General features: G+C 44.0%; 1 pseudogene; it reads right to left on the minus strand.

Annotated features, from left to right (window-relative positions):
- Window positions 1–3771: 3771 nt before the first annotated feature.
- LOC100952215 lies at window positions 3772–5175 on the minus strand (annotated as a pseudogene).
- Between the last annotated feature and the right edge of the window lie 1850 nt (window positions 5176–7025).

Genomic DNA, 7025 nt, shown 5'->3' on the forward strand with positions numbered 1-7025 from the left:
CTTGAGCCCAGGAGTTGGAGGTTGCTGTGAGCTGTGATGCCACGGCACTCTACCCAGGGGGACAGCTTGAGGCTCTGTCTCAAAAAACAAAACAAAACAAAAAAAACTTGGAGCTATCTTATGATCCATTAATCCCATTATTGGGTATATATTCAAAGGCAAGGGACTCAACATGTCAAAGAGACACCTGCTCTTCCATATTTATTACAGCACCATTTGCAATAGGCAAGATCTAGGATCCCGTGTCCATCAACAGATTAGTGGATAAAGAGAGTGTGATATATACACGCAACTGAATACTATTAAGCCACACACACAAAATAAAATCTTGTCATTTGCAGCAACATGAATGAGCCTGAAGGTCATTATGTGAAATGAAATGAGTCAGGCAAAGAAAAATAAACGCATGCCCTCACTCATATGGAAAAGCTAAAAATTTGATCTCATCGGGGTAGAGAACAGAATAGTGGTTCACAGAAGCTGGGAATAGCAGGAGAGAGGTAGGGATCAGAAGAGGTCGGTAATGAATATAAAATCATAGCGAGGTAGGAGGAATAAGTCTAGTCTCCTAGAGTAGTATAGGGGGACTATAGTTAACAGTAATTTATTGCATATTTTAAAATATCTAGAAGACAGGATATGTTCTCAACACAAAGAAACAACTTTTAGGGGTAGATGTGCTACCCCTAAAGATAGTGCTTGCAGCAAAGGAGGATCACCTTCAGGTAATCACACATTGTATGCACCTATCAAAACAACAAGCTGTGTTCCATAAATAGGTACGATTCTTATGTGCTAATTAAAACTAATTTTCAAAAGCCTCTTCTTGAAATTTTCCAAGCTAATAGTGTTAGCAGCAAAGGAGATGGCATCTTTGCCACTACAACCTCCAATTATCAGCAACCCCACATTGATTAGAATTATAGATACGAGTGTACAAGACACTGCAAAATCATGGGCTTAACCAAGATAAAATTTACTATTCTCTTACGTAACCCAAGTCCAGAAATAGATGCTCCAGGAATGGTGCTGCATCTCCACAGGGCCGGGAGCCCAGGCGTCCTCTCTCTAGTTGTTCACCATCTGTGTCTTGGCAGGGAGGAGGGAGAGAGAAGGACACGTTCCTTCCCTGCAAACACATCACTCCGGATTCGGCCCCATGACCTTCCGTAATGAGACAGTGGTACGTGTCAGCAATTAGAAAAAGTTCCAACACTATAGTAAATAAATCCTTAGTGCTTTAGTGAGCAAACCCTGGCCGGGAGATGTGAGTTATCAAGACCTCTTCCAAATAGCGTTTTGGAGCTTGCTAACTGATACCCTCCACCTTTTCCTTCCCTGCTGGGCACAGGGTCTTTCTCTCTCCTCAGAAACCATCTTCCTCAGCTAATCACAAGGCAGTTCTTATGATGGATCTTAAATTAAACTTCTATATTTAAAAAAAAGCCTGTAATTTTGACATATTAAGGGGCTAATAACAATATTATTTCAAAAATTGACTTTGGTCTATCTTTTTCACTACAACACTTGCATGCAAGACCAGGAAATGGAGTCATTATTGGCTTTGTCTATAGCTAAAGAAATAGGGAAGAAAAATATTGGGAAGCAATCAATACCCTTTTTTATATCCCCCCCCCCGGACCTGTTCCTTCCATCATTCAAATAAAGGCAATAATAATAGATGTCAGGGTCCCTTTGTGGACACCACTTATCAGGGCTGAGACTGGCTGGTCTCTGGCCCCAGCCTTTCTAGCTGTGCTCTGGTGGAGGACTGCTATGCTACTTTGCTCAGGAACAATTGCTCTTAGGTGCACGAGGGCTATTTACTTTAGCTGAAGGGAGAGAGAGAAAGAGAGAGATAGTCTTTGAGGGAGTAAAGCAGTCTTCTTAGAAAGATAGATCTCAGTCTTTAGCAAAGCTTAGTGATCTTCAGTAGAAAGATGTTGGGGTGGTGTTCTACAGCAGAAGCAACAGAGTCAGCGTGAGCGGTGTGTGATAGAATGGGCTTACTCTTGAGTGCCTTCTTCTCCAGCCTAATAGAAGGCTGATCTCGTGCCTCTCAACACCACAGGTGTAGAGACTGCCAGTTCACCAATGCTCTCATCTCACGAGCTCTCTCATGTTCATTAGGAAAGCTAAATCCCTCTCCATGCCCTTTTCAGCAAGGTGTTCCATTGTTGAGCTACAGGTGTTACTTACAACTCTCACTCCTCCTAGCCATAGGCTATACAGGCTGCTTACAAATAAAGCCCCCTCTTTTGATTGCATCTTATGGCGTCTTCTGTACGGTAGGGAGTACACCACAGGATTTTCAAAATAACAAATGACTTAGTCACCATTTTGCTAAATTCCTCAGACCAAGCAAACAAAAAGACCAAGGGCTATGTTCTAGTGTTCTAGAATATTCTGCATTGTACACCTGACAGGTGGTGGGGTGGGGTGAGGTGAGAAGGAGGTAGGGGTAGGGAACAGAGAGGGTGGGGAGTGGCTGAGAGCTTTATAATCTCTCATCTGCAAATCCAAAAGCAAAAATGACTTGAAAACTCAACTTTTTTGGGGGGGTCAAATCATAGCTGTGTACATTAATGCAATCATGCGGTACAATATGCTGGTTTTAAATACAATTTGAAATGCTTTCATCAAACTGGTCAACATAGCCTTCACGGCAAAAACTTAAAAATTAGCCTAGGAGTTGGAGGTTGCTGTGAGCTGTAAGGCCATAGCACTCTACCCAGGGGGACAGCTTGAGGCTCTGTCTCAAAAAAAACTTAAAAATTTTAAAGAATCATTGGGCAGCAAAATCTGACTTGAAGTAATGTGAGACGACTTGTAGTCTTTAGCCCACTGGATGTGAATATTATGTATGAATGTGTTTGATTTCAGGGTTGATACCTCAGGTCCTGCTGGGGACATTATACAATGTAAAATAAAATATATAAAAAGCTCAAGGGTGAGCTAAGGGATTTTAGTGCTGTTTCTTTTCTCAATAGTTAATACCCTACTAGTCACCAATTCCATATATGTGCTTGGGAGCAGAATATGGTCATCTTTTAAAGGCAGCAGCAGGCAAGGAGTGCACCCTTTGGGAATGCAGATGAAAACAGTTATATTTTTATCATATTATGTTTATTTTTATTGACCAGAAGGGTTGACATTCACTCCTGACTATTGGTCTGATATCAAGAGCCCCTGGCTGTATCTTTGTCTTTCTCCTCTCAGAGTGAGTTTGTTTGCCAATCAGAAAAGGAAAAATGCGTTTGAGGGGTGAAACTTATTTCCTAAAATCCTTAGTGTCTTAGTCCTCATGTTGCAGGAAGATGAGGCCCAATGGAGAGAAAGAGCACCCAAACACCATAGTTATAAGGGGAAAGTTTTATTCATCGACCAGGAGCTTACGGCATAGAAGATTTCCAAATGGCCACGCTCCCCAACTGGCTTGGTCTTTCCCTTTTTATTGACAGTCAAAAAGTTCCACCCCACATCTACCCTTCCCATTGGCCAGTTTGAATCAAGTGGGAGATGCTAGTCCAGCCCCTACAGAACTACAGGATTTCACAGAACTTGGAAATTTCCAGGTTCCAGAAGTTAAGTCTACAGATTCCCAAGAGCTAAGTCACCATGGCGAGGATCCTGCGGGTGTATCCTCATGGTCTCCCTGAGAAGACCTGTTCTCCTAGACCTCGCCCTTCTCAGGTATCCTCTCTCACTATAAAACTGCTTATTTTCTGGGTTATGCTCCATACTAATTAAGAGGAGGAAAAAGCACCTTTCTCACACAAACACAGGCTCTATGTGTAGCAGGAAATCAGCGCAGACAGAAGACTCCAGGCACCAGTTGATTAGAGGAAGTGGGTTTATTCCGGCCAGGGGAACTTGGAACACCAGTGTGTCTCCAAAACCAAGCCCCGGGACTCAATCTCTTGCCTCTCTTTTATCCACTTTTCAGGGCGGGAGTGCATGTGAGGGTCATAAAACAGAGAGAGACATGACATCATCCTCAAGGGCCCGGGCTCAAGGGGGAAGGTCAGATTCACCCGTGTCCTTGAGACCGGTCAGACCACCTGCCCTCAAAGGCGATGGAAGTCCAGGCAAGTTACTAGGTTATAATCTAGGCCTGGCATATGTCTGAGAGAGAATACCGGAGAGGGGCAAGGTCCGGGAGAACAGGTCTTCTCAGGGAGACCACGAGGATGCACCTGCAGGGCCCTCTCCATGGTGACTCAGCTCTTGGGAAGCTGTAGGCTTAACCTCCTGGAACCTGGAAATTTCCAAGTTCTGTGAAATCCTGTAGTTCTATGGGGGCTGGACTAGCATCTCCCGCTTGATTCAAACTGGCCAATGGGAAGGGTAGCTGTGGGGTGGAACTTTTTGACTGTCAATAAAAAGGGAAAGACCAAGCCAGTTGGGGAGCATGGCCATTTGGAAATCTTCTATGCCGTTAGCTCCCGGCCAATGAATAAAGCCCTTCCTCTTATAACTAGGGTGTTTGGGTGCTCTTTCTCTCCACTGGGCCTCGTCTTCCTGCAACATGTCAAGGAAGAAACATACAGACAACAGAAAAGCCTGTGGCTTGGCTGAGGCCTACACAGGGCAGCTAGGACGATTCTTTTAATTCTGCTTTTACTTTTTTGCCTCACATGGTCCAGCCGTAGAGGCGCCACTGGCCATAGAGGAAGCCTGCCTCTAGCACGCTCTTGCAGAGCCCACTGGCCACATAAGTGCCCATCAGTGCTCCATGGATCGGCAGGTGACCATCCTCTGCCACTGAGATGTTGGACATCTGACCTTCTGTGGTCACCAGTGCCTCCTGCACCTGTGAGTCCTTTCCTGGCAGTGCCTGCTGCTCCCTCTCCTTCTGCCACAGCCGTTCCTTGGGCGGAGACAGGTAGATGACGTGGCCCAGGCAGACCATGGTGGGTGTGCTGACAAAGAACTGCAGCACCCAGTAGTGGATGTGGGAGATGGGAAGGCCTGGTCATAGCAGACTTTGGTGCAGCCCAGCGGGGCCGTGTTACACTGGAAATCCGACTGCTCATCTCCCCACGTCAACTTGCCAGCCAGGTGGAGGATGAGGATGTGGAAGATGAAGAGCACTGACAACCAGATCTTGCCCACCACAGTCTAATGCCTCTTGACCTGGTCCAGCAGGTTCTTGAGGTAGTCCCAGGCACCCATGGCTCCCGGGCCTCCGTTGCCTGGCTGGCTGGCTGGCTGCCCTAAGACCCAGGTGGAGGTGAGGACCGTCCCAGAGCAGCACCAGCCTGAGCATGGCTGGAGCACCATTTTTTAAATCAACACAATTTCTGTACAGGTTCTGGAAATAAATATCTTTTTATAGATTTACTCATGTTCGGAGTCTTGATGTGTATGTATATTGCCTTGAACCTGGCAGTACGTGACCAAAGCAGAAACGATGAACGTGTGATTAAGCTATCACAGAAGGACGCTATGAGATTGAGTTAGAGCTATAATCCTCTGTCTTCCTATGATTGCCAGGCTTAAATAACTCTTCCGTTAAAAAGGAGGTATTTCAAAAAAATAAATAATGATGATCATAAAGATTTGCTAATATTTGGTAATAGTTATTTTATTTATTATTAAGATGAGCTACTTTAAAAACTGGAGGAAAATTCCAATATTGAAATTGCACTGGCCCAGTGCCTGGGAAGTGAGTGGCTTCCTCAGAGGTAGCCTCAGCTTTCTGGAGAAATGTGTTCATTCTTTCAACCTACAGTTCTTGAGTCTCAACCACGTGTCAAGTGCACTGTTAGCTCTTGGAAATTCAGAGATGAATGAGGCACCATCTCTTCCTTTGAGACAGATGGATTTGAGAACATTGAAAATAAGAACAGAAGGAACAAAACACCTTTTGGACTTAATACTCCAGCGTCTTGTACTGTATTTTAATTCTCTATTAAAGGGAAGCGGCTATTACTTCTTTTTGACTAGTTCCCTGCACTGTTCCAGACTTACACCATAGTTGGGGTAATTAGTTAAGAAGGAAAGTTAATTGAAAGGCAAATAGTGTAATCAATTCACCATTCAGTGATGGTTAGGGGAACCCCCTAAGGACATGACACTTTTCCTTTTTTTTAATTTTTTGTTGTTGTTTTTTTCTCTTGCTCTTCATCACACAAAGCTCGCCTTTGACTCCAGACAGCTCTCAAAAGAAAAAAAAAACAGGTATGGAGTGAATGAGCCTGAGTTGTTCTGTTATTCTTCGGAGAGCTAGATTGCTAAACCCTATCTTTTTGCATATCAGGCGCTGCGTGTGTGATTTTTCACATATGCACTCTGCCGGTTACCATGGTGATCAAAACTGATCACTGCCTTCCAGTTAGTTTTTTTTTTCTGTCGAGTTGCAACATAACAACTTCTGTGTTCCATATGTGGAAAAGAGCTGGGGGATACAATAACAGGTCCCAGCACCATCTAGAAACCAAGAAAGAATATTTGAAATTGTGATATCACGTTCTTATAATGTCTTTTTCATCCCCCAAACTAGTTTCCGTCTGTAATTCCATAAACAAGTAGACTTGGTTTGATTGCACTTCACCTTACTGTGCTTCCCAAATACTGCAGGTTTTACACATGGAAGGTTTGCGAACCCTGCGTCAACCAGGAACCCCTTCCCACAGCGCGGGCTCACTTTTTAATTGGCCCTCTTGTCACTGGGTTGCTTTTGAAACTCCCAAATAAAAGCATGTTGGGATGACAGTACATGGGAAGGGAATTTTCTTATTCTTTATTTCTTTTCTTTATTATGTAAAGCAGCGTCCACAGAGTGTATGTTCTCCTCAGATGGCAGCTTGCAGGAGACTGAGATGGGATGACATGTTTTAATACAAATGCGTTCCGATTTGCAACCCTCAGAAAGCAAAGCGATTTCCTCTGTGTTCCAATGTTGCCGTTGAAAGTAGACCTTTCATTTTTCTAAAGTTAAGAGTAAGGAAAATCATTTCAAGAGAGAACAACAACTTCAAAGTTTAATTTCCGGGTTCTAACATCAGACTAACTAAACATGC

Source organism: Otolemur garnettii, unplaced genomic scaffold (genome assembly GCF_000181295.1).
Source record: "Otolemur garnettii isolate 467f Iridium unplaced genomic scaffold, OtoGar3 scaffold00116, whole genome shotgun sequence".
NCBI lineage: Eukaryota > Metazoa > Chordata > Mammalia > Primates > Galagidae > Otolemur > Otolemur garnettii.